The sequence below is a fragment of the Pagrus pagrus genome (genome assembly GCF_965226575.1).
Source record: "Pagrus pagrus genome assembly, chromosome: 17".
Taxonomy (NCBI): Eukaryota; Metazoa; Chordata; class Actinopteri; order Spariformes; family Sparidae; genus Pagrus; species Pagrus pagrus.
In genome coordinates, this window is record NC_140201.1 from 3,711,269 (window position 1) to 3,737,473 (window position 26,205).

Consider the following 26,205-nt stretch of genomic DNA (forward strand, 5'->3'; position numbering starts at 1 on the left):
CTCTTCAATATGCTGTGATGACCGTGTTTTAATGGGATGCGGGATGCTGGAATGTGTCTGTGTGTATACGGGGAGATAAAGCTGTACTTTAGTTACTAAATGGTTAAATAAACTCTTGATGATGATTTTTTTTTTGCTTCGTCTCTTGACACAGTCAGTTTGGCACCTGGTTTTGGTCTTGCTTAGAACAAAACGGCGGACGAGAAGGGGAAGAGGTGTGCGTGACCTCTGTCCCCGACGACGACAAGGAAAGTAAAAATAGTTGAAGGAGGAGGATGAAGAGTTATTGAGGAGCCTCGGCTGAGAAAATCCCCCAGAAAACCTCCATGTGGTGCAGGGACGGTCCGGTTGAGATCCACGTTTTTCGTTCTCTCACAGGTTTACATCCAGTCGTTCACACTGCAAGACAAGAACACAGCAACCAGAGCGTCAGTGAGGAGGCGTGTAGCTCGCTGTGGCTGGTTACGCTGATGTAGAGAAATATTATAATGCCAAAACTTCTTTACTAAACAGCTTGTGAGCACTGAACTGATATCTGACATGCTGGTGCACAGATTAAGACGTTTGCTCCAGTATGAATATTTCTTTCTGATATATTTTCGGGAAGTGGATGGATAGGTTTCACATATCTAAGCTAGTTAATGTCTGCAATTAATGTTTATTTTCATTGTTTTCTTGGTTAGTTGACGTCCTCACATGTCTTGTTTTGTCCACAATCTGAAGATATTCAGTGTACAGTCATAGAGGAGGAAAGAAACCAGAAAATATTCACATTTTAGAAGCTAGAATCAGAGTATTTTGAGTAATTTCCTCTAAAAAAATCACTTAAACCGATGAATCCATCATTTGACTGAGGTGCCTGAAAGTAAGTATCTGTATGGGAGTCTTTGGTGTAACATAAAGACATATTTCAAGCTGTAATACGCCTCAAAATGGCAGCAAGAGAAGAGGATTACCCAGAAATCCTGTAATGTGATGTCAGTAAACTGCTCATTCATGGTTATTACTGCAGCTGCTCTGTGGTGTCTTAAAGAAAAACCAAACAGGTGAGAATGAGGACAACAATCTAACACACACACACACACACACACACACACACACACACACACACCAGTATGTTGCACAGGAAGTCTGTCATTAGGAATGCTGTGGTTTCCGCCGGGAGGTGATTTTATATAATACACTCGCCTTGAGCAGCTTCCAGTGCAGCTTCTTTAATGCCTGATTAAACCTGAAATTCTGCTTTTACTGGGGGATGTACAGCACGTATACTCGCTCCTACAAAACACACACACACATATATACACACACTTCACACACACTTGTGTATATAAAACATCAGCTGACAGAGGAGATGGGAGCAGCCGTGGTCTGACTTTGATAAAAGGAGAGCAGGCGACATGACAGCTGCCATATGGAGTCATCTGACAGAAGGACAGAGGAGAGAGAGACCACAGATGTGTGTGTGTGTGTGTGTGTGTGTGTGTGTGTGTGTGTGTGTGTGTGTGTGTGTGTGTGTGTGTGTGTGTGTGTGTTCTGTTTACAAAATGAGGCCTGCAGCTACAGGAGTGGGAGGGGTGCAGCATAACACTGCTGTCAGGAAAAATCTCACAACCCAGATCCTGACGTCCTCGTACTCTTATTTATCTAAAATCACCGTGAACTTCATGTGCGGAGTAACTTCAGTGACCTCTGGCTGCTGTGATACTAAGCGATGCCCGGCAGCGTTTTCCACCTCAAGTCTGCAGAACTTTTCAAGGATGATGTTGATGTCTGGGTCTGGGGCACATCATATTTGTGCACTATACAAAGATGGTTGTCGTCTATCTGTGGTACGCTCTCTCCTGCAACTCCATGTTCATATAGATATATCAGTATCAGTGTAAATGCTGTACGTTATGTGCAATATTTTAGAGACAATAATGCAGAAAAAGATGCTTGGAGTAATTTATAACGATTAAATTTGCAGTGAAATTTACTGCTTTACAATTTTAGACAATAAACTTTAATGTGAAACTGTGAAAAAGTGCTTGACAACCATATTAGAGGCTTCACTGCAAAAAAAAAGTGTGTATATGGCCGTTTTTAAAAAAATACTTTTACTTTGTCGATACTGCGACAACATTAGCTTTAAAAAAGCCTTAAAAAAACAGGAAAAGACAACAATCACATGGCTTGCAACAAAATCAAATACTACAATATTTTTTACAAAAGAGGTCCTACTTCATTATCGGTATTGCAACAACATTGTAGAGATGACTCTTGGTAGTTTCACTTTCAATGATTTTTCTGACCAATAATCTTCAGTAATGTTGTTATAATGACTAAGAGAGTAAAGACGAGCACAAGAACAAGTAGAAACAGTCCAGTAAGTTCAGAGAATGACATCACTTAGCCTTAAAAAACCAGGAGAAGACAACACTAATGCTGCTCATGATTCAACGATATCCAACTTCTAAGATGATGAAAAGTCTCACATCACGATGACGATATATAAAAATATACAACCCAGCCCTGAGCTAACGTCAGCCCAAGGGAATCCTGATGAACTAATAAGAAGAAGTTATATGATCAAATATCACAATAATTACACGATATTAATATACTGCACAGCCCCATCAATGACCAAGTGGTTATCATCAGATACTAAGTGATGGACTGACATACACAGGGCTCCAGGGAGGAAATACTTCGGTCGCACATGGACCCAAAAATCTGTCGAGCGCGACTAAACAATTTTCATTGGTCGCACCAGTGAGCCTGAGACTTACAGGTTCATTTTTTTCAAACAACTGAGATTATCATAATCTCTCGTCTCTGCCTGTTATCCCTGTGCAGGAAATGTCCTTTCATATTTCAAATCCCACGTCTAGCTAAAGAAGAGATCAGTCACTGGAGCGGCGGCATCACCTGCAGCCGACGGCAGCATCAGAGTCTCAAGGCCGAAAACATGCAGCATCAGAGGCCGATCGCAGAGGATGAGAATATTCATCAAGTAGTAAACAACAGAGAGGAGCGAGATGAGCTCAAGTGGAGGAGAAAAATATACGAGAACAGGATGTTCTGATTCCAGGGTCGGGAGGGTTGACGGGAACTATTTCCTGAATCACAGTAACCTAAATAGACCCGGTCCTCTCTGCTGGAAAGTTCGGGGCGCTCTGCTGCCCTGACAGCCTGGCTTCACATCAGTGTATCTCCGCCCTCAGGGGGCTTTTCCGACCCGCTTGCTCAGATGTCGTAATTAAGAAGCCCCTGCTGACAAACAGCTGAACTTCCACCGGCTTTCGAGGCAATAAGTGCATCGATTCAACACGAGTAAAAACGGCAGAAATTGCAGATTAATGCACGTTCGTGGGTTGATCGAGGAACGTGCGTCTGCAGGTTTCAGACTTAATCTAATGAATTTAACCCAAATAGCCAGTAAAGCCAATTAAAGTGCACGTAGCTAACACAAACAGTCCACCCGAGTGCATCCTCGAAACGCTGAATTCATGAGTTTATTCAGAGATGCACCAGGACGGCATGCCGAGTGCATTCTTCTTCCTGAATGTGATGTTATCTCTTGTTAAAACAGGATGTGAGGGGGAGAGGTGGGACTGCTCAAACATCTCTGTGACAGCTTTATTGGCTGCTTTAATTCTTGTTTTTATACTGAGACACAGTGAGATAACACTGAAGATAACACCGCTCAGGAAGTCACAGTAATGGGATTTTCATTTCATTATGACTGTGTTTATTAAAAAGGATATTCCTGCTTGTTATTCTGAATTAATCTAAGCGTCTGTGCATGTGGGACAACCCCACTGTGAGAAAGTGCAGCGATGTGCTCAAATAACACTTTAACACCCACTAATGACACATTTCTCACATGAAACTCGCTGCTCGTTTACATGAATATAAAACTTTGTCGGGTGATAGATGGATGTAAAGAGCAATTATGCAGCCGAGCCGACACATTAAGAAAGAAGTAAGACCTTTGCTGCGTGTTTCAGCCTCTACAGTAACCTGCCTGTCCTCCATGTCAACCATCTTCATGTATATGCCTGCATGGCTGGTGGCTTACATGCCTGTGTGCCTGCTGAGCTCGGCCACTTGTCTTGCTGTGTGTGCTGCACACATGTATGGATTAGTCTTGCTGCCCGTATGCCTGCTGCTCCGACTCCCTGCCAACACAATCTGCCAGAATACTGTGGTATACTATAGATCTGCACCATTTCCATAGCATACAACGTGATATTTTACACATTTCTCATTTTATATATTTCTTTTAGCAGTTTGTCTACCTGTACTGGCAGGAAATGACACAAAGTGAAACTATATTCTTGATTAGTTGTTTTCATTTATTCAACAAAACTACAAAAAAGTCTTCTTTGTCTAAGTAATGCTACGTGTCCATGGGGGCGCAAGGGGATCATGGTAATTCCCAGCATCGGATGCTTGACTGTCGCCCTCCTTTAACAACACAAACACTCCCAGTTGTCTGCTCTGGGATTTTAAACTGCACCAACGTGGCGACTTGTTTGGAAATCAATCTTTTATAATGTGAAAAAAGCTCAACGAAATGTGTTTCTAAAGACATTTCAAGTGCAAAATAATCCGTCTTGGTTGGTTTCTTTATGTTTTTTTAGGATTTTCCAGAGGCGGCGAGTGACGCTGAAAGTCCCTGATTTGCATAAAGTAGCCTTGACCTAATGTCGGGTGTCAAACTTTTACGGCACCGACTAAATAAATGTCTTGTCTTTTGATACCAAATTTCAGTATCCAAGGAGTTAATCTGATCAGCGTCAGTGAGCCAATGAGCATGAATCATGCTTGATGTGGCAAAATCATATAGTGCTGGTGATTGGCTGTCTCAAGGTATGCAGGGGAAAAAAAAAAAAAATAGGTGACGCCCAGAGACGCGCTCAGCACAAGTATGAGTAATGTCATCCTTTGTTAAAACAGATTTCATAAAACTGGTATCAACAAAAGTATAATTTAGGAAGCGGTATCGAAGTCAAGTTATTTAACGCTACTCAGCCTCAGCTGAGGAAATACAGATCCTGAGGAAACGAACCGCAACAGTCAAACATTCACTTTATAACGATAAAGAATAAAAACCAGCAAATACTCACATTAATGTTGGAACCTGAACATTTTTAGCCCTTTCACTTCCAAACTGACAATGAATCCTTGAGGATACATTTTCCTTGATCGACTGCTCAGTTAATTCAGGACTAAAGCCAATAAAAATATTAAAATATATCCATATTTTGTCTCCTCAGATCTTCCTGGACCTGTGTCACCACCGTCCACACTCCCGTTGTGGGTTTTCCCTCCGATGTGAGAAACTCCTTCATTTCCTTTATGCACTGATTTATGTAACATTAGCGTCCATTAACAGCTCCCTCTGAATCTATTCTCATGTACAGTAATGTATACAAAGTGCAGTAATCCCAAAGAAAATCGACTTCAAACTGCAGTTATTTTAAGCCCCGTGTGTTACAAAACCTGAGCGTATGAGTAATGCTTCCCTGAGTGATTCAAACATTCAGAGATGTGGTGCCAGTCTGTCGACTCTCGGCCACGTTCAGCCTCGTTTACGGAGAACCGGACGACCTACAGTTCACAGAGGACGTATGGACATTACCCGACTCACAGAGGGACGACGCTGTCGTGATTAATCAATCGTTAATGTAAATATCTGCCCGTTACGTCTTTATGAAGGTGATGTGATAATTTAATAGTTCCAAGCAAATTGTGACGAATTATAAGAATATAAGTTATTTAAGTCGTTGTTTCACACGTCTAAAAAGTAAAGTATTACAAAAATGAGTCTGAGAGAGAAAATCAAATGATAATTTAGATAACTGATGTTATCGTTTTGGTAATTTATCAACAAAAATGTCAAACACTCACTGTTCACAGCTCCTTACGTACGGAGGACTGATACAGCTGAATAAAAGGTTCAATAAACAAATTAACATGCACCAAAAACAATATAAATTCAGGTAATAATTAATGTATTAAATGTGGCATAAATTGGTGTTTCTGTTTTAAACTTAATTTAATTTATTTCTCCATTGTAAATGTATTTATCTAAATATTTATACATGTCTTTATTATTTGTTCTATTTATCATTATTTATTTTTGAGTTTTCTTTTCACATTTATTTATGTCTTTCTGCATCATTATACAAATGAGTGGGCTGTCAATCACAGTGGTTCATGGAGTTTATTTATATATTTATTTTTTCAGTCCTCCGTCCTTAGATGTCACTTTACTGTGTTTTAAGTCAATTTAAATTAAAATTATTTGGACGTTGGGAGGTTGCAGCTCCCAATTATTTTTTATTATCGATTCATCTGCTGATTATTTTCACGTTTTGTCTGTAAAATGTCAAATAATTGTGAAAAACGCTCATCACATTTTCCCCGAGCTCAAACTGACATCTTCAGATTGTTTCTTTTGTCAAATCAACAGTCCAAAACCTTTACTAACTTACATAAATGACAAAGGAGCAAATCCTTTACATTAAAAGACCTGAACCCAGCAAATGTTTGACATTTTTGCTTAAAAAATTGCCTGAAACGATTAATATATTAATAAAATTGACATTTAATCGCTTAATCGACAAGTTGTTGCATCTACTAATAATTTCTGACTGTCGCTCGTACAAAATAAACTTCTTTTTTACTACGACCTGATATCTTCCTGACCAAACAATTCATGAATTAATAACCAGGGTAACTGAAAGGTTAATCAATAATGAAAACAATCGTTAGCTGCAGCCCTAAAAGAGAGAGTGATGTAATGCATTACAGTAGAGTCCCATGCATTGAACACCAAATTGATTATGCATACATGTGCCATTTAGCGTTACGTATCGATATCGGAAACGCATTATTAATATGTAAACATCGATTTCCAGCGTATAGCCGGGCCCCAATACGCACATGTATACGTGAGTGTGTACAGTATACGGTATACGTGCCTGCCTGACCTCCCCTCGCAGGAACACATGAGCTTTACAGACACAGAAGCCCCCCTGACAGTTAGTTAGTGCAACACACTCCCCCACCCCATAACACACACATGCACACACACATGCACACACACACAACCATCTCTCCTGACTTCATCCCTCCATCCATTCACTCCCTCCCTCTCTGGCAGTGCGTGGGCTGAAGCGTCTCTCTCAGAATAGCACTGCAGCATTGAAAAGAGAGAAAGAAGAAGAAGAAAAAAAAACAAAAAAACAACAAGAGGAGGAGAAAAGGAAAAAATAAAAGACGTTTGTTCCTGTGGTTCGTACTCTGACGCTCTTTGTGTTATGTTACAGAAAAAAACACACACACAGGACGCGCACACGTACACAATAAAAAGGTCCGTCGATCCTGCTGGCCGGCGTCCAGATCGACGCCGGCGGTGGGCTGTCGTTTTTATATGAATCTCCTCTTCTTCATTCACCATCTTCCTCGTCTTCACTCCCATTTCTTTTCTCTTCTTTAACCCCACTCTCAACCCTTCCTCTCATCTCCATTCACCCCCACTCCCTCCCTCCCTCCCTCCCTCCCTCTCTGAAGCATGCTGGGAAATGTGCCAGTGCATAAGGGCATGTAGCAGCAGCAGCAGCAACAGTATGGCTCTGTATTGTAACATGGACTGAGGCGAGGCTGGGAGAGGCGTCACTGCTGTGAACTCTGTCCGTAAAGGTCAATGCACTGCCCTTGGTCCTGACACAGTGATGCGGCGGTGGAATAAAACTAGTTTAAAAATAAAAATCCATTAATGCAGCCCAGTTTTCAGATGATAGTGCGGAGCGAGGAGTATTACAGGAGGCCCGGGCGTCCATTAACTCTCATCAGAATGACGCCACATAATGTCACAACGATTTATTTCAGCAGGAGTTGAGTAATCTGCTGTTTGGTGGGCTGAACACCAACAGTCAGTCATTTAATGAGTTTGGGCTGTTTTGTCATTTTCAAGTCCACTTTCATGAACTTTACATCAGATGTAATCAGATTTAAAAAACAAATACTCCCCCAAAAATTAAAACAACACAAGAACGGCCACTGTGCAGGAAGAACGAGAAATATGACTTTGATTACAAGCCAAACTGTTGCAGCTAAAACAGAAACTCAGGCTGCAACTATTATTTCCATTATTGATTATTTCAACTATAACATTTCTGAAAATTACCATAAACTCTCCCAAGGCGCTTGTTTATTCCTGAAGCAGCTCTCCAAAACTCACAAGATATTAAGTTTAAAATGACAAAATACAGAGAAGAACAGCAAATCCTCACAGCTGAGACACAGAAACCAGTGAATCTTTGGTTTGGTTTAGAAAATATTTGAAAACAGTGATAAACTCTGATCACAATATCCAAGATCCCAAAGTGACTTTGTGTCCTTGTTTTGTCCAACCAACAGTCCAAAAACAAATAATTATTAGACCAAAATAAGCAGCATATTCTTATGTTTGTACTTTTTGGCATCTCAGTCGATTAATGATTAATTTTCTGGCCATCGACCAATCGACTAATCGCTGCAGCTTTACCAAAAGCCACAGTAGTTTAGACACAGGACAGTGTCCACACCGTATCCACACCAATACTTTTTTCCAACACCTTACTGCTACCTACTACAACCATCTTTAGCCTCCCAACCTTTTGTTCATTCAAGTTCTCAAACTCTGAATATTGTCTAAACACAAGCAGCTGTTCATGTTGGTTATTCTAAGTGCTGGGGCCGATGCTGATACTGATTATTAGTAATCAAGGAGACCAATAATCAATATTTGAAACCACTTTCTGCTACTTTACACTTCTACTCCTTCACATTTTCTGATAACTTTAGGTACTGGTTACTTTGCAGATTCAGATTATTACTATAAAACACTGAAAAAAAGGTTGTGATAACTGTAGATTCTCCAAAATCATCTGTCTGACACGATCAAATCTTCTTCAGACTAAAACCACATCGCGATCTGAACAACTGCGTGACCCCTCGGTGAATATTTAGTTGTTACATCACGGTATGTCAGTAAGGATACATAACACATAACAAACACACAACACCTCACATTGTTCTACTCTGATCCGAACACCTGCAACATTTTAACCGCAGCAACAAGCGTGGAAACCTGCGTCAGGTGTGACTTGAAGGAGTTCACGCCTTTAAAGCAGATTTAATTTGTGTCAAGGATCTGAAGATTTTCACAAAACTGCTTTATAGGAGCTCTGGTCCGACTGGCCTACTTTTACATAGTCTGTCCCTGCATAACATCCTGCCCCACTTCCTGAAGACAGACACCATTTAAAATCCAATAACTCACATCAAGAGACTTGCTCGCAGTGTTTCGGGGCGGTGTGAGGTGCAGAAAACAAAAACTTACTTTAAAAGACATTGATGAAAAGCTAACTGCTGACTGATTTTTGCCCAAAGCGTTTTCACAGCCTCTCCTCTGTAGCTGCACAAAACGTTCAGGTTTTATTAACCACAAAGTCAGCTCTGCAGCTTTCACCATATTTCCCTGCTATTTTTATGCATTGTTGACATTTTCTTCAGACAAAAAAGAAAGTTCTTCAAGTCCGACTACTCACCTTGCAGAATCTCAACACAATGCTCCCGTTTATGTGACTGAAGTAAAAAGGTCTGCGACTCGACAAAGCCTCACACGGGACTGAATTAATCAGGCTGAGCACAACTGAATAGTTAACTGAGTGTTAAGTAGACACACACGAACACACTGAAACCAACAGATGCACGTTTTAAAGGGTAACTGCAGCAATTCAGTGTTGCATTTCTATCACGTTAGGGGACTTTAGGACAGATTTAAGGTGTAATTAGTAAGAGATGGTAGCTCCAAACCTTTAAGGATAGCATAGAGTATATAGTAGCATAACTGCTTACTCCCGCTCACAATACTGGACTTGTAGCTGCATGCAACAGAACACAGTCAACTGGCCTGTTCCATGCTAACTTCAGTAGACATCTCTGCAACACAGTACGTAGACGTCTTCGACAACGGTCATGTCTTTGCTCCTATACAGCAAAATGTTTGAAATCAACGCAACAGAGGCTGAGATATCCTGACTTTCAATCCCTGGATCCTACATTTCCCACAATGAAACTGAACAGAATCTTTTGTTAAACCTATCCAGAGCTAAAACAACAAGATACAACAAGTGCTTTCACCCATTATGCTACTAAACATGCCCTTAAGTTCGTTCAGTCGGTTCACCAGGTAAGAAAACTTAATATGGGATATATACAGAGTATGGGAGACATAATAAGTCCCCTCTTCACTGTTGTTACTTACTGAATCATTTATTAATAAAATGTCGCTGCTTGTGCTGAATAAATTAGCAGAACTGGATCTCACTCCTGGATATTTAATTATTTGTTACTTGAGCATGCAGCACCCAGTAATTATGAAAAATTCTGAGTCTGGTGAGCTTCAGTCCAAAGTATGTTTACCAAATTAAAAAAACAGAAGCAGCAACACAGAAGCTCTGCTTACGACTGTACCGGCCCGACAAAGCCTCACAGATATGAACAAATACCAAAAGGAGCTGCTCAAGATGCAGCTGCAAGAGTCTAGACGAGCAGGGACGCAATGAACCCAACAAGCAAATATAATCTGAGGACGAACAGAGTGAGAGGTGCTAAAAAAAAAGCAAACAATCATTCTGTAAAGTAACTTAGTGGAATAAGTGTTTAATCAATCAGCAAATGTTTAATCAATACAGACAGGGTGTGTGTGTGTGTGTGTCCAGAGCGTGATATGTAAATGTTGTCATTGACTGCATCACGCTCGCTCAGTTTATGACACCATATGCTCTCATGTTAACTGTGAAGCAGAAAGCGACAGCCACTGTGTGTGAGACATCTCATAGAAATCACATTTCTTTGCTCCGTTAGTCCCGACGCTGCCGGCCTGCGAAACCTCTCTGAATATTTCTTTCAAATAATTATCAGCTGTATAATTAGTCAATCTGATCTAGGCGTTAATTATTCCCTTTCTATGGGAACAGTGGTGTAATTTCTCTTAGTGACAGCTTCAGAAGGCGTGAATTAAACATAATGTTTAGCTGTCATGTATGTGCAGCAGCGGGATGTCGCCGCGCTGGCCCGTCTGTTGAAGGTGGTTAATACGACCGGGGGAAAATAAAAAAACAAAAAAAAAGGCCTCTCGGAGCTGCACCTCCCTCACAGCCAACTGGAAGGTGTCGGTCCAGCGAGGAGCGTTTTCAGTCCAGGCCCGAGTGCGATGACTAACCGCTTGGTAAATAGTTTCAGCTTGAACAGTGGCACTTGCTGGTTGCTCTGCCTTGCTGAGACACTGACACTGGCAAGCAGAATCGACAAAACAAGTCAACAAACAATCTTTGTAACAACAGTCAGCGCTGCCAAGTGTCTGCCCGAGAAAACAGAGACAAAAAAACTGGTGGAAAGATACCAGATAAAGTCAACATGGGGTTGGTGAGCAATATGATCACCAAATCTCTTCGGATTAAATGAGAAATCTGTACAAGCTGGATCTAAAATATGAGAGTAAACCTCTTTTTTTTTAAATTGGCTGTATGATGTCACTCAGTTTGTCTCTAAATGCTGAAAAACAGAAATGTTAAACAAGATGAGTGCGTACCTTTACCAAGACCAAACAGTCGAGCCTAATCCTGAATCAAATAAATCACATTTAAATCTGCTATATCCGGATTTTACTCAGATACCAGCCACTTAAATATGCCTGCTTTTTTCCATCAAGGTCCGTGCATCACTACCTGAGAAATTAATAAAAATTTCATAAGACGTCCCATCGTGTAATGTTAAAGAAATTCAGAAAAGATTCCTGGATCCACAACAAAAGTTAATGGGGTCTAATCTGGGCTGAGACTCATCCAACATCCAAGTTTTGTGGAAATCTGTTCAGTAGTTTTTGTGTAATCCAGTTGACCAACCAACCAACGGACGAAAAACGAAGGACGAATTACAGCGCAAAGAAAGCGTATCTGCCATCACGAACCAAAACAGGATGAGGCATCGTTTTCCAACAGTGGAACAACTGGAAAAAAACAGTGGAAACTGTTGGAGAAGGCAAAGAAATGACAGAAACCGAGTGAACAGACGGGTATTCAGTCCACGGAGAGCGCTCTGGTGTTGTGTCAAAGTCTGCTCCCTTGCTGAAAAGTGTTTCCTCTCACCACTGGGACTTCAGATGGTTCAAAACCAGAATTTATCTACTTGATCAGTAAGTAACAGTGAGTCAGTGTAAGTCATCAGTAAATCTTTTATTCTGCCTTTTCATGGCGCTGAGCCAGGCTGCTAGCGGTAGCCATGTTGCTAACGCTGTATGCAGAACAACGGCGCCAACAGCGAAACTACAAGGAAACTGTTTCCGCTTTAACCAAACACTAAACTCAATCTGTGACTGACTGAGTTTCAATCAGACAATTATAGGAGCCATTGCCACAAGCAAAATGTGCCACATTTTCATCATCGTGTCACTTTAATTCCAAAAAGCTGCCAAACAGTGAACAATAACGTACGTTCTACATATAAAGGCATGTGACTGACTCTAAATAGCTTCCAGTCGTGCCATCTAGACTCTGAATCTGCTCGAGTATAACCGTCTACAATCCCAGCTGACATGAGAGCAGCCAGCACTGAGCCCAACCAGGTCAGCCATATGTCACCATTCAGACTGAAACTTTTAATTAAAACGTCTGCTGGACGACAAAATGGGTCATTCCAAAAAATCAGACATTCACATTTTTTAAAAATGGCTCTTCCTTTTAGCAGGATAACTAATGGTGCACATCTCACTTTGTGCAGCAGTGGATCAGAGGAGAATCAGGTGTTGGATCACACCTGTAGCCAGAGACATTTCTGTCTCACATCAATGACAGCGGAGGAGTACCAGGACGAGGAGTCACTGTACAAACCGGTACAAACACAATACTGTTTGTTCCTGAAGGCTGTTGTGTGCCGAGAATACCGTCAGCCATTTGTACCCACGTCCCCCCCCCGAGCCCGATGATGACGTCAACACCTGAGACTCTCCAACATCCGGGGGTGCAGTCAAGGCCGTTTGTCTATGTACGTCGCCCATTTCCAGCTCGTTTCTCCGGGGGACACTGAATGCCTGTACACCACCTATCATATTAATCACCGCTGACTCATAAAACAACCATGATGGATGGAGAAGCTGCAGACGATCCACCTCCTCCACCGCATCGGGGGAATGAGCGCACCGGGCCCCGGCGAGCTGAAGTCACCCATCATGCAACGAGGGGCGTCAACTTCTAGTCATCCGCTACGCTGCCAGTGAGGTGAACATCACCTGAAAATAAACCCCCGAGAGCCGGATACTCTGCTGACATTTTAAAGGAACAACCCCCCTCTGACACTCTGACACCGTTATATCATCTATCTGTGATGTGCAACGCTTCTGTCATCAACTCCGTGTACCCACTTTCTCGTCTGCTTCCACTTCAGTCAGTGATTCCCAGCGTTTCCCAGAATGCCTTTCAACAGCCCCCAGAGAGTGGGCGTGAACTTGTTGATTTCACTCAAAGGTAGGCGTACATAGGCGCACCAGCAGCTTGAAAGTGTGATCATTCAGCTGTAGGGGTAAACGCATGTATAATCGTAAGCTACGGCCCTTTACTCAAACACAATGTCCCGTGGCCGCGCTGCAGTCTGGTCTGTCGAGGCTGCCGTGGATCCACACAGTGATCTCTCTCTGCCTCCTCTGCACAGGATTTCTGCCCTCGTGTTGGACGTCGGTGTGAAAGAGCTGCTTTCACAAGATGATTCTGAGAAGCCGACAGAGAAATCTCACATCTATTGTTGACGGACGATTCCATTAAACAACAACTTGATTGAGAAGCTGTTTTTCTTTGTAGATTCATCTGCTGATTATTTTCACTCTTATAAAAATATCAAAAAGTCCAAAGTGGCGTCTTCAAATGTCTTCTTTTGTCCAGCAGACACTCCAAAACCCCAAGACTGTTCATTTACTGTCATAGAAGACAAAGAAAGGAAGCAAATCCTCACATTTAAGAAGCTGGAACCAGCAAATGTTTGCTTGAAAAATGATTACCAGAATAGTTGGCAACTAATTTTCTTTTGACTTTCGACTAATCGATCAATCAACTAATCGTTGCGGCTCAAGAGGAAATCAATCTGCTGCCATCCTGACAATCTGTTCAGCCATTTATCAAGACAAAGTGTTAAATTATTAATAAGTCTCAGCCTCTCGGATGTGACGACTGGCTGCTTTTCTCACTCTTCACTGTAAATTACAATTTTCTACATCTTGATCTCAAATTGTGATTTTGTCCATCTCATGGACAAAACAATTAATCAATTAAATAAAAGCATAACTCCTGGACTAATCAGTAATGAAAATAAACATTACATGCCCATCTACTCCTGTTTTATCAAATTATAAATGTAATATTTTAGTTTTAGACACAAAAATAACAAACAACTTATGTCAGACTAACATTAAGTTGGTTTCTGAGAAATGTGATGTTCATTTTGCCCCAAAATCTGACATATTACAGACTAAACAATTCATCAATTAATGGCAAAAATGATCACAAGTGGAGCCCAACTGATATAGTGCCTCGTCTCGTCCGCTAACATAAACTAAAGACCGGCTTCCAGCCCAACACAGAAGTCCCACAGAGCCCCTTTAAACTGAGAAAATATCCTGCCTCCGTTACCTGTCTGGGCCACAAGTGTCTGATAACCACATCTGAGATATCATTGCAAAAAAATCTGGATGTGATGTAGCCCGACCAATATATCGGTCGGTTGATATTACCGGCGATATTGGCCTGTCACAGATTTATGGGTATTGGTGTGTATGTTGTCGGATTTTTACATAGTGCGGAAAAAGCAGCTTATTGTCTCAGAGCACTAACGTCATTTTGAACAATGTGTTTATTGTTAAACTGTAAAATATCCTGCCTCCATTAAATATCAATATATCGGTCGATATATTGCTATTACATTTTTCTTTTTACTCCATAACATCAGCTCGCAAAATCAAATATCATATCTTTAACGTGATCAATGGAAAAACATATTAGCACAATGTTTTGATTATCAGAACCTGACTAATACTTGATTTTTGGGGCCGATATTAGTAAAAATGTGGACCATAAACACACAAGAACCCTCAAATATGGTGACCAAACATTAGTGACAAACATATGTAACAGAGTCAGGCTGCTTTACAGCTTTAAAAAAGCTTCTTTTTCTACATTACTGCTTGAAATAAAAAAGTTTTCATATTGTGCATAACTGACAGCATAAATGCCGATACTGATAGAAAAATATCAGCCAACCAATATATGGATATATCAGTCGAGCTCTATCAATTTTCAATTAATAGTTCAAGTATTTAATTTAAAAAAGCTAAACATTCACTGGCTACAACCTCATCAGGTTCAGGTATCTTCTAATAAACTGACTATCTTTGGATTTTTGTTCATTTTGAAGACGTCGTCAGAGCTCTGGGACATTTCGACAGCCATTTTTCCTCCATTACTGATATTTAACTGACAAATAATCATTTGTTACAGTCCGACTAACAAACTTCAGCGAGGCTGCAGAAATATCTGGATGCAATGTGAAGATTACATCATCCACCATCGAGCATTGTTTTTCAGATGTAAAAGTGTTTCGGGCTGATTTAAAAATTTCACTTTGTCACACTGTGCCGCAGGTGAAGTATCACACCAGAACTTTCATGTGGCCGAGCGGGCCCGACTCTTACTGTGTCAATTATGGAGCATGGGAAGCACTTCACTAATGTACCCCTCGCTTCAGTAACCCGGTGAGGCAGGTGTAGGTGTGCAGCTCGACAAAAAAATCCTGGCTAAAACACATCCTCAACCACACATGGCCCTGCAAGCATATATGCAAGGTGATATCATCCACAAACACGCACCTACACAGACACCTACACACATGCATTCAAACACACACACACACACACACACACACACACACACACACAGCAAGTTAGGTAAGGCTAGCCAACACCTGTGAGCCCATGAGGCAGCAGTGCAGTTAGTTTGCAGTGTTTCTGCATTAGCATGATGCATTAGCATTCATGAGGCAATTATGCTCACGTTGGAGGCAGTCATGGCACTCATGTGTGTGAGTGTGAGTGTGTTTGTGCATGTGTGTGATCTTTTTTCCTCATGACACACACACACACACTCTCTCTCTCTCACACACATGCATGCATACAGAAACACACAATTATTCCTCTTTTTTGTTCAGCTGCTAGGTGAGTCCATATGGCTGCTGCTGCTTCTGCATGCAGGGCATCACAGTGAGACACAAAATGGGAGGTTTTGTTGCATTATGCTGAGGCGTTACTGTATTGTGTGTATTGTATGCATGTATGGCAGAAGATGAGACAAAAGCCTCACGTCTGTCTCACACACTGCAGCAGCACAACACCGACAAAATGAAGGCAGCAAAAAGAGGAAGAAAAAAAAAAAATACCTGTTTTTCTTTTACGCAGGGGCTCCACAGAGAGGATGCTGGACCTATAGATGCGGCACCCGTCACCATTTTCCCCCCCTCTGAAGAAACGGAGAAGAAAAACAGTGGCTCGCGTGAATTAAACTACAACACGGCGGAGGTGACACTTTTTGTTTTTGTGTCTCAATAAATCAATGGAGGCTCAACAATAAAGCGCAAACATTGCAGTGCCACACATGCGCCCTGGCTCGCGTGGAAATGTGGCATCACTGACGCCTGTAAGTTAACATCATGAGTCAGGACGTGGAGCTGCCTCACAGACACCTTTCCTCTAAACGTTACCAGCTCTGAAGTTCACAAGGAAAAAACACGACAAGCCTCCAAATCACGTTATTTTAACGTTCACGCGGTTTCTTCTTCTTCTTCTTCTTCTTACCTGCTTTGTGTTTTTGTCTTCTTCTTCTTCTTCTTCTTCTGTCGTCTTCGCTCGGATCCTGTTGTGTTTCCTGGACTGTCAGAGATTAAATGTGTCACCTACATGTTTCATTGTAATTCCCAGGTCCAGGTCTGGAAGAGGAGATTGATTTAGCCGCAGTGGTGCCTCGCTCTCCGTTTTTCCCTCTCCACACAACACACACACACACACACACACAAAAAAAACAATACAATGAAAGCGTATAAAACCAGCGGAGAGGACGACAAAAAAAAGGTGTATCTTTGCGTTATTTCAGTTGCGTCGCTGCGGTGGATGGCTGAGCGCCTCCAGAGCCTCCACACACGGCGGTGATGCTGCTCCCTCTGCCGCTCCGACACTGACTGCTGCTCCCACAGAGCTCCGCGCTGCTCCGCCGCCAACTCATTGATTGGACAATATGGCACTTGCCCACGTTTGCATTCCTCAAGTGCTCGAAGCGAGCGGCCAATCCTGGAGCGGCTTGCTCAGGCCCCGCCGCCTCTGATTGGCTGCGCCGCGTTCGAAACCGTTGGTAAATTCCCGACACACGCGCACCTGTGGCTGCTTGCAGTTAATGTAAATATTAATGCGCCGACCGTTAATGTCGCTGAATATTAATGCGCCGACCGGACAGGATTAGTCATGCACGTTAGGTAGGGAACTATTTTTTCTAAGCAGAATTAAATCCAGTTTCATACTTGATTACTTTCTTTAATTTTTTAATTTAACTTAACACAAGCTCCGTATTTACATTTTGTATTTGCATTCTTACTCGCCTCCTTGTCTGCCTTTAACTAGCTACCTAGGCTAACGTCTGGTTGCTAGCTACTAAATATTGTGTCGTTGTTTCTGTTTCTGTTTTTGTTTTTGTTTTTTTATCATGTTTCAAGCATGCAAAGGAGGATTCAACATTAGAGTTAGCTTATCAGTTCTTGAAGGTAAGTCGATTACTGGCTAAGCTAGCTCACAGCTAACACGAGGTTACTGGGGAATGAATGAGGGCGATACCTCCAGTGCTCGGCAGAATTAGCGTACGTACAATAATTGACGCGCCTAGGGTACATTCAAGGCTTAAGAATAGTTAGCTAAGTGAGCTAAGCACTTAAAATAGTGTTAGTATTCGCTTGATTGCTAACTTAGATCTTGAATAATACGCCATACCAGTTGCTCTAAGAACGAGAATTAGCCTCCTTTTACGCTGGAAATGGCGTAAGTAGCTAAATTCCTCCAGACCACATGAAACGCATCATTAGCTTGAGTAAACTACAGATTTACACAAGCTCAACAAAATATACAACAAAGGACAAGTTGTTTTTACACCTTTTTATTCAGAAATATTACATATGATCATTTTAAAGCATCGTCTCATCGTCACACAGAGAGTTTGGGTTTATTTATCCAGGTGTCGTGTGTCCACATGAAGCTAAAAAAGGACATTTAAAACATTTAGCAGCAACACGTCTCTCCAGAAGAAACGTCCTGGTTTCTGTGGCTAACACCAGAGTTCACTACTTGTTTTCATAATTGTGTTAAACAGACTTTTTTAAAGAAGAACAGCACAGTAGTGTGGTTTATGCAGTCGTTTATGATTTCCCAGGCCCACCGCTCCCCATTGTAATGTATAATCATGTATTATTGTAATTGATTTTTACAAGATTAATACCAGACCAATAAAGGTCTGGAATTAATCTCGTGAACTCTCCTCTGTGAATAAAAAGGACTTTAATTTGAGTTTAGGTGGGGTTGCCCTCCTCCTTCCTCCCTGCTCGGAGCTGTTCAATGGCTGCTTGATGAATGGGAGGAAGGGGGGAGGATGGAGGATGGAGGATGGAGGATGCAGAAGCGCCAAGTGATAATGCAGTGTCATCAGTTACCTTGACAACCACAGCCTGTACATCTAACGTGTTAATTATGAATTTTTGCCAGGAAATTAGCAGAGGCTTGTTCCCTGTTCTTGGCCCCCGGCCTCTGCAGCTCAGGCGGTTTTGCCTCCATCGCTCACTGTTGACTTAAACAACAAGAGAGGAAAATATAATATGCAAATCTCTACGGCGCTCTGCCTCCAGCCCCTGGTTAACATTCCTCGGCAGTCCAAAAGGTAGCGATGCAAAAGGCGGCGCCAGTCTTAACCCTGCAGAAGCAACGGTACCAAGACCCGTTTTAGACATTTTTGCGTCAAACGATTGAAAATGAAATAGCACGAGAGATGTTGAATCCTGAGATAAAGACTCGTAGTAGCGGTCACGTTTCAGCAGCGGCAGGCCGGCCGGTTTTGTAACATGCAGGCAGGCATGTCAGTGGAAAATCACGGATCAAATAAGTGACTTCACAGGTCAGCAGGCAGTAAATAAAGCAGAGTGTTTCACGTCAGCGCCCGTCAGTGTTACAGCCTCTTTGGTATCCACGAGTATCTGAATGGATGTGCGTCAATTAAAACGCATTTTCTGATCCGATTATCACATCTGGTTGCATCATGACTAATAAATCAGTATTGATCCTCTGTGGTTTCTCTTATTATAAGACAAAGGTTTCCTCTCTGGCTAAATCAGATTCACTTTGAGCATTTTTATTTATTCATGAATGAATTCTTAATGTAAAGACATAACGTATCTCAGTTTCTCTTACAGTTGAACATACCTACAATCAAATACAAGATAAGATCTTCCATCTGGAGGAATCAGCAGCTGAACTTCGCCTCTCAGTGAGTGACGATAAAACAACAACATTAATCCCATTATGTTGAAGAAGGGAGTCGCAGAGCAGCTGGAAATCTCCCCACGGAGTCGATCTGCAGTCGCCCGCTTGGCAGCAATGTGTCTTGTAATAACATCACCTCCCTCCTCATCCGCCTCTCAATGTGAACGTCAGCTAATAAGCATATAATGTGAACATGATTTGACACGTTAGGTGCAAATATCAGACGATCTGTGGTTTGCAGAAACGTTAACTGCTAACATCACATCCTGGAGACGGGGCTGAAACACTGCCTCAAACTCAGAAACACACAGTAACTCTGGAGAGTCCGGGGAACTAAAAACAATCATATAATAATAAGATATCACACGTTATCAAGGCTAATTTGCTCAGATACAAATACAGATGTGTCTTGAACGCAATAAGTTTGAAAAACATTTTCCTGCCGACTGATCTGCAAAAAATGTCGTCATTTGTGGGCAGTTTTTGAACCCGTTGTCTCTGTTTGTAGGGTTTTTCACAGCCCGGTCTCTGTCAGCAGTTAATGTTTCTACAAACCACAGATACGTCTGAGGTTGACATTTGTGCGTTCACATTATATGCTTATTAGCTGACTTCACATCTGAAGGTGGAGGGGGTGTTGGTGGCGTTATTACAGGCGACAAGGCTGCCAATCAGCCAACTGTAGTTCGAGTCTCACCGCTGGATATACAGGAAGACGTGTCCAGCTGTTCCTGTGGCGACAAAACTGGGTGTCAGACCAACTTCATCTGTGATAATTGCGACAATAATCGTTATTTTAAGCCGAATCATGTTTTCTAACCCTAACCACGTTGTTTTTGTGCTTAAACCTTACCAGAACATAAAGCGCAGCGTTGTGACAGGAGAGAAATAGAAAATTCAACCTAAAGTTGCAACATAAAGAAACATTCAGTTTGAAATTATCTGGTGGTTTTTGCAGAAACCTGCTTTGCTAACATTTATTCTGCCCGTTGAGACGCTTTTCACCCTGAATACTTTTGGCATGAAACTCTCTGACCAACATGCCGACGAACAAACATCAGCATGAGATCACGTCCACCCGAGTCTGCAAAGGTTAAATCTCCACCGCATTGATTACTGGATGAAGTCGTGCTCCTCTGATCTGCTGCTCCTCTCTCGCCAGCTGCCTTCAACTTATCATCCATTTTCATGCAGATGAATATTTCATTCCGAGTCTGTAGGTTTCGAGCGGCGCTGACCCGAGTTCAGCAGGAAAAACGCTGTGGAGGAACCGCAGATGGAGAAGCTACATGTTGGTCTCTGCAGAAATAGCCAGAGGAGTTGGCACACAGCTACCCAACCGTGTGCCAGCTGTTCCCTCAGCAAAGACGACGCTGAGAGTCCTTTAATATACATCTCGCTGTATATTAGACACGTGTCATCAGCTCCACTGTAAAGACTGAAGGTCCCTGCAGGTGCAACACAACAGTATAACAGTGGTTTAGCTTTAGCTCGCCTTCAAGTATCAATAGATCAATACCTTCACTAAACTTACAATCAATGCGCTGCTGGAGATCAATCCTGCGCAGCACACTGAATTAAACATGTGGGGGGTTTCTATGTGTGTGTGTGTGTGTGTGTGTGTGTGTGTGTCACTGTTAAGTGCACTTCAGGGAGATTTTGATTTAAAGCGTTCATTTCGAAACCACCTCGTCAGATTTGGTTTCAGTCGTCAGCATTAATCATTTATTGCGTTCATGAATAATTAGTTCCCTCGTCACGTTCTTCGGAGGGGATCTATTCTCATCAGTCGATCGAAAACAAAGCCGTCACCGAACCTCAGAGTGACTGGAAACCTTAGACTTTAAAATGATTTTCTTTAAAAGTCTTTTAAGGTCAGCTGATCACAAACACTGAGAGTCGTCTTTACTTCCACAGGGAATAAAACGACGCAGCTGTCAGAGAGAAGGGACACCTAAAGATCATTAGTTCGGCTGACGGGTTAAAAAATGCAAATAATACAGGAAACACAAAAGCTTTCATGCGTGGGAAACTTTTAGGATGTAGTTCTCAGTTCATGTATCATCCACTTTACTTTCTATCTTTGACTGCTCTCGATGTCTCACACACTGAAATACAGTATCTAAAGTGAAGACAGACAACTTTTCCTCCACTTATCTCACACAGACGACAACACAGGACGAACTTGAACAGATAAAAAGCTCTGCATGTCACCTTCTCTCTGATTTGAGATTTAAATCCTGAAGGTCGGAGCTTCGCTGCTCGCTTTCACTTTTATTTTTGGCAGAGTGTAAAAACGAGCGTTAGCATGTGGCTAACAGTCATCTGTCCACCTACAGTGTTTGTCTTCGGTTATCTCTTCAGTGCTTTTTCATCTTTTCACAGTCTGCTGCTCTGATAACCATTAGCACTGTTAGCTACACACATGCTAACGTTAGGTTGCTATGGCTCATTAGGCCACAGCGACCAAAGTCAGGGATAAAAAAGCACAGAGATAAAAGAAGATGCATGTTTTTTTCATGTTATGCACTTTTTTTGTTGTGTTGCTGTATGTGTTTGTCCTTTTGTCACGTCTGGTGTCTCTTGCAAAGGAAATCTTGATCTCCGTGAGATTACCTGATTACATAAAGGTCGTATAAAACGAAGTGATGATTTGTTTAACTTCCTGTATTTTATATTTTTAAGTGTCATCACCAGAAAAATGTCATTTTTTTAATCAGGTACTCTAACAAATTACTCAGTAGTGAGTTTATCCTCAGGTGCAGGGTCCAGGTGTCTGTCAGAGAGCATTTCATAGCAACAGGCAGAGCTTCAGTCTGAAGATGATCACCAGTGAGGAGGTGAGTTTGAACAGAGATGTGAGCTCTGGATGAAAATGCAACAACAGAAAAGCTGCAAAACAGACAGAAAAAAAAAGCAGAGAGAGAGAGATTTTTTTTTTTCAAGAGCAAAATTAGAGCATGTGGAGGAGGAAGATATGGCCGAGCAGATATGATTCAGAGGGGGCAGCGTGATGTGAGGTACTTCTTGAAGAAATGAACCTTTAATGATCCCCTTGGGGATTCAGTCCGACCGCCAGCAGAGGACGAGGAGGGACTCCGCTGTTCTGATTAGACGAGGAAGGTCAAACTCTCGGGTCTCATGCGGCTGACGGCACGGCGTTAGTGGACACCTGATTTGTTTTCTCTGGCCTTCCTCGACCCCCTCCGCCTCCCCCACTCGCTCCTCTGGACAGGAAATCAGTGAAATCCCCCTGAGGCTCTCTGCACTCAATATGGCTGCTGTTGGTGAGTGTGGGAGAACGAGCGCCGTCGTCTGCACGCTAAGTTTAAAGACACAGAGATGTGATCCAGAGGCACATGTTAGACCGACTGTAGTATTATCACACGTCGGTCATGGTGGAGGCTGACATGAAATTACATATTGTTAAAGGAGTCTTACACAGAGTTTCTACTTTGAGGCTACAGACTTGCCTTTTTTAGAGGTTTATGGTAAATCCAGACTGTAACACTAGAAAGAAAAGTCTGACATTAAGAGAAATACGCTTATTGACTGCGACAGGCGCTACGAACGTTCGTCGTACCGGACCTTCTGCGTCATGTTGTAGAAGAGTTGCAGTTAAGTTTCAGAAAAGATCCTGGTTCAGGTCAGAAGGCTGCCAAACGGCCGACTACTGTTCGAGTCGCAGCGCTGCTTATTTCTAACATTTCCAGCTGTTTTTGTGAAGTTAAAACTGGGTGTTTTTTAAGGAGACCTGGCACAAGTGTCGACTCTTTATGTAACATTGTCTAATTTTCTAGTAAAAATAAAAGGAAAAGGAAAGTTTGGACAGTTTATATAAATCTTCAGAACAAAAAGAAGTCTGCAAAAGTTTATTCCAAAAATAAATACATCCAGTATGAATTCAAAACAATACGAGAATGAAAACAGAACAACCAAGGTCGTCTTCAGATGACTCACGACTTCAACACGACGTTCTCAACTTTCGTACTCGTCCCTGCAGAACAGGTGTTCCTACACGGTGGATATCTTTAGTGCAGAAACCAGCTCGGCGTTCGACAGATGCTGGAGGTTTCTGGAGGCCGTCGTTACTCTCGTTAAGGCTCATTTATGCTCAGCGTTGTATGGATTCGGACAGAATGCCGCAGCCTCTCTGATATTATTGGCACGGCGGTTAGTGTTGACTCATCTGCCAAATCTAACAAACCACCATCACACTGTTAATGGGTAGAAAGTGTTATCGCACATCTCCAGCCTGAAAAGCTTATATACCTTCAGTATATACTCCACAAGGGGCTCAGTATAAATATTCTCCAACGTCTGGAGGCCTTTCCTCTCTTACTCTGAACAAACACTAAGTACTACTGCTAATTGTTCTCCGTGGTGCTGCTGGGAGGTAAGTCTATATAACAACGTTATAGTAACACTCAGGATCATTTAAATCTAAAAGTCATTTACAACAAGTTGAGAATGCTTTGCACGACAGTAGACAGCAAACCTGAACAGCAACAGGAGCTACGACAGCAAGGAGACAACGAGGAAGAGAAAGTCACCAGACTCCCTTAGAAAATCACTTAATTTTGTGAGTTGTTGAGTTTGGAGAAACGTATATACTTTTTAAAATGCTGTCTATGAGAAATTCTTAATCATTTGGGCCTTCTTGTAAATTCGGCATATGATATACATTAAAATCTTTCTTTCTTTGTGTCTGTATGTAGTTTAATTTGAACCCAAACAATGTTTTTCTAAACCTAACCAGACTTCGACCGTACGACGTTCCTGTACGTGTGTGTCGCTGTGATGCGTCGATGGTCGCGTCGTTTTGGGAACCGCAAACGTTAAGTGAGTCGCGTCAGAAGACTGTTGATCGTGGGACAGCTTGTTGCTCTCGTCTGCTGTCCTGCTCTGATGTGATGCTCTCTGATTGACTCATAGTTTAGTTTCCCCCGCAGGCTGTTTTCGTGTCACCCTCCAATCAGAGGCCAGAGACTGGAATAACACAGCGCGAGCCGCGGCGCAGACCGACGCTCGACCTGTGTCGCATCTCATACTTCTCGACCGTCTCGTGAAGCTTAAAAAAACGCTCTGATAAAATCCTTCTCCCGGAGAGAAGACACTCGGGGAGTTTTTCCGCAGCGAGCAGCTGTGCGGAGCCTCCGGCGGTTCAGCGTAGTGATAGTTGGGAAAACTTTCTCCGGGCCTTTTTTCCGGCAACCAGCACCTCCAACGCTCGGCTCTAAAGCAACATGTATGAACGGATGAGCGTCAAGACGGCAGAATGTAGGTCAAAGCAAAGATGGCGTCCGCTTGAACGCCAGCACGCTGTAAGGTATGAACGCCCAGGAGCCTGAGAGGAGCGCTCTCCAAAATAAGGAGGATTTCTTTGAGCTGTGATCACCTGCAGTTCATTCATCATCTGTTTTATAAGGCGAGAAGAGACGGAGGAAGTAAACGAGGTCTTTGCTTCCATTCCTCTTGTTTTCTCCTCTTTTTCCTCATCATGTTCAGCCTTTACATCACTTCCTCCGGGGCAGGAGGGAGGCAGGAGGGAGGGAGGGTGCGTTTGACGCTGCAGCCGGCGCAGCGCTGCTCTCAGTGGTGGACCTGCCAGACCTCAGTACAGTCAACAGACAGGGATGAGTCAAAGTGTCCTCTGGCCAGCAGAGAGTGCGTCACTCATACACATGAGCAAACACATGGACGCGCACGCACACACGCACACACACACACACACTGGCACGTATGTACGACACACATGTGAAGGTAAAAATAGTGAAAAACCCTCTCAAATGTCGACGTGTGTTTCGTGAGAGTTTGACTTCGTCCTGTTGGTTTTTTTGGGACACGTTTCCCTCGAGAGCAGCAAATAAACTGAAGCCGAGTCACCTCTCAGAAAAAAAACGTCCTGGTTTTTGCTCGACTGCTGTTCGTTTTTACACTTTATCCACGAGGCTTTAAAAAGCTCATGAGCCGAGCTGCTGTAGCTTGCTCCTCCAAACACGTCAGCGTCGACTCGGCTCCGACTTTACGGCCGTTACTATAAAAGTTGACAGGAAGTTGCTTCGGTGAGCTCGTTCAGCACAACACGTATAATGTGGAGGGACAAAGATAAACAAGATTCACCGTACGAGTCCGTTCATTCTCATCACAGCTGCTCAGCGGTGCACGAAGCCAAAAAAGCTCGACTACCCGGATGTAAAAATACCTGGATGTCCAGTGTGGCACAAGAGACGTCCGCCGACCGAGCCGGCTAACTTCCGGTTAGGGTTAGGGTTCAAAGCCTGGAGCTCTTCCTGGGAGCCTGACAACCGCTCCAACACATCCTGGGGCAACCAGGAAGTGTGGAGCGGTTGTCAGGCTCCTGACTTTGAAACCAACTTTCATGAACGGCAACATCACATGAAATGACTCGTTACATGTTTCATCAGGTCAGGTCTAGAAGAGCCGCAAGATTAAATCATTTTATTCCCCAGGAAGTTGAGCTGTTTCGGCTACATCCACTGAGCAGCTTTCATAGGAATGAACGGGGCTCCACCTCCAACACTTGGTCCAGATTT

General features: G+C 42.6%; 1 long non-coding RNA gene across 1 annotated transcript; it reads right to left on the minus strand.

Annotated features, from left to right (window-relative positions):
• LOC311273105 lies at positions 1–17,440 on the minus strand. Its single transcript, XR_014624641.1, has 3 exons — positions 16,934–17,440; positions 16,519–16,598; positions 1–399 (listed from the first exon to the last, which is right to left on the minus strand). It is a non-coding gene; the product is annotated as an uncharacterized lncRNA (long non-coding RNA).
• Positions 17,441–26,205: the final 8,765 nt, after the last annotated feature.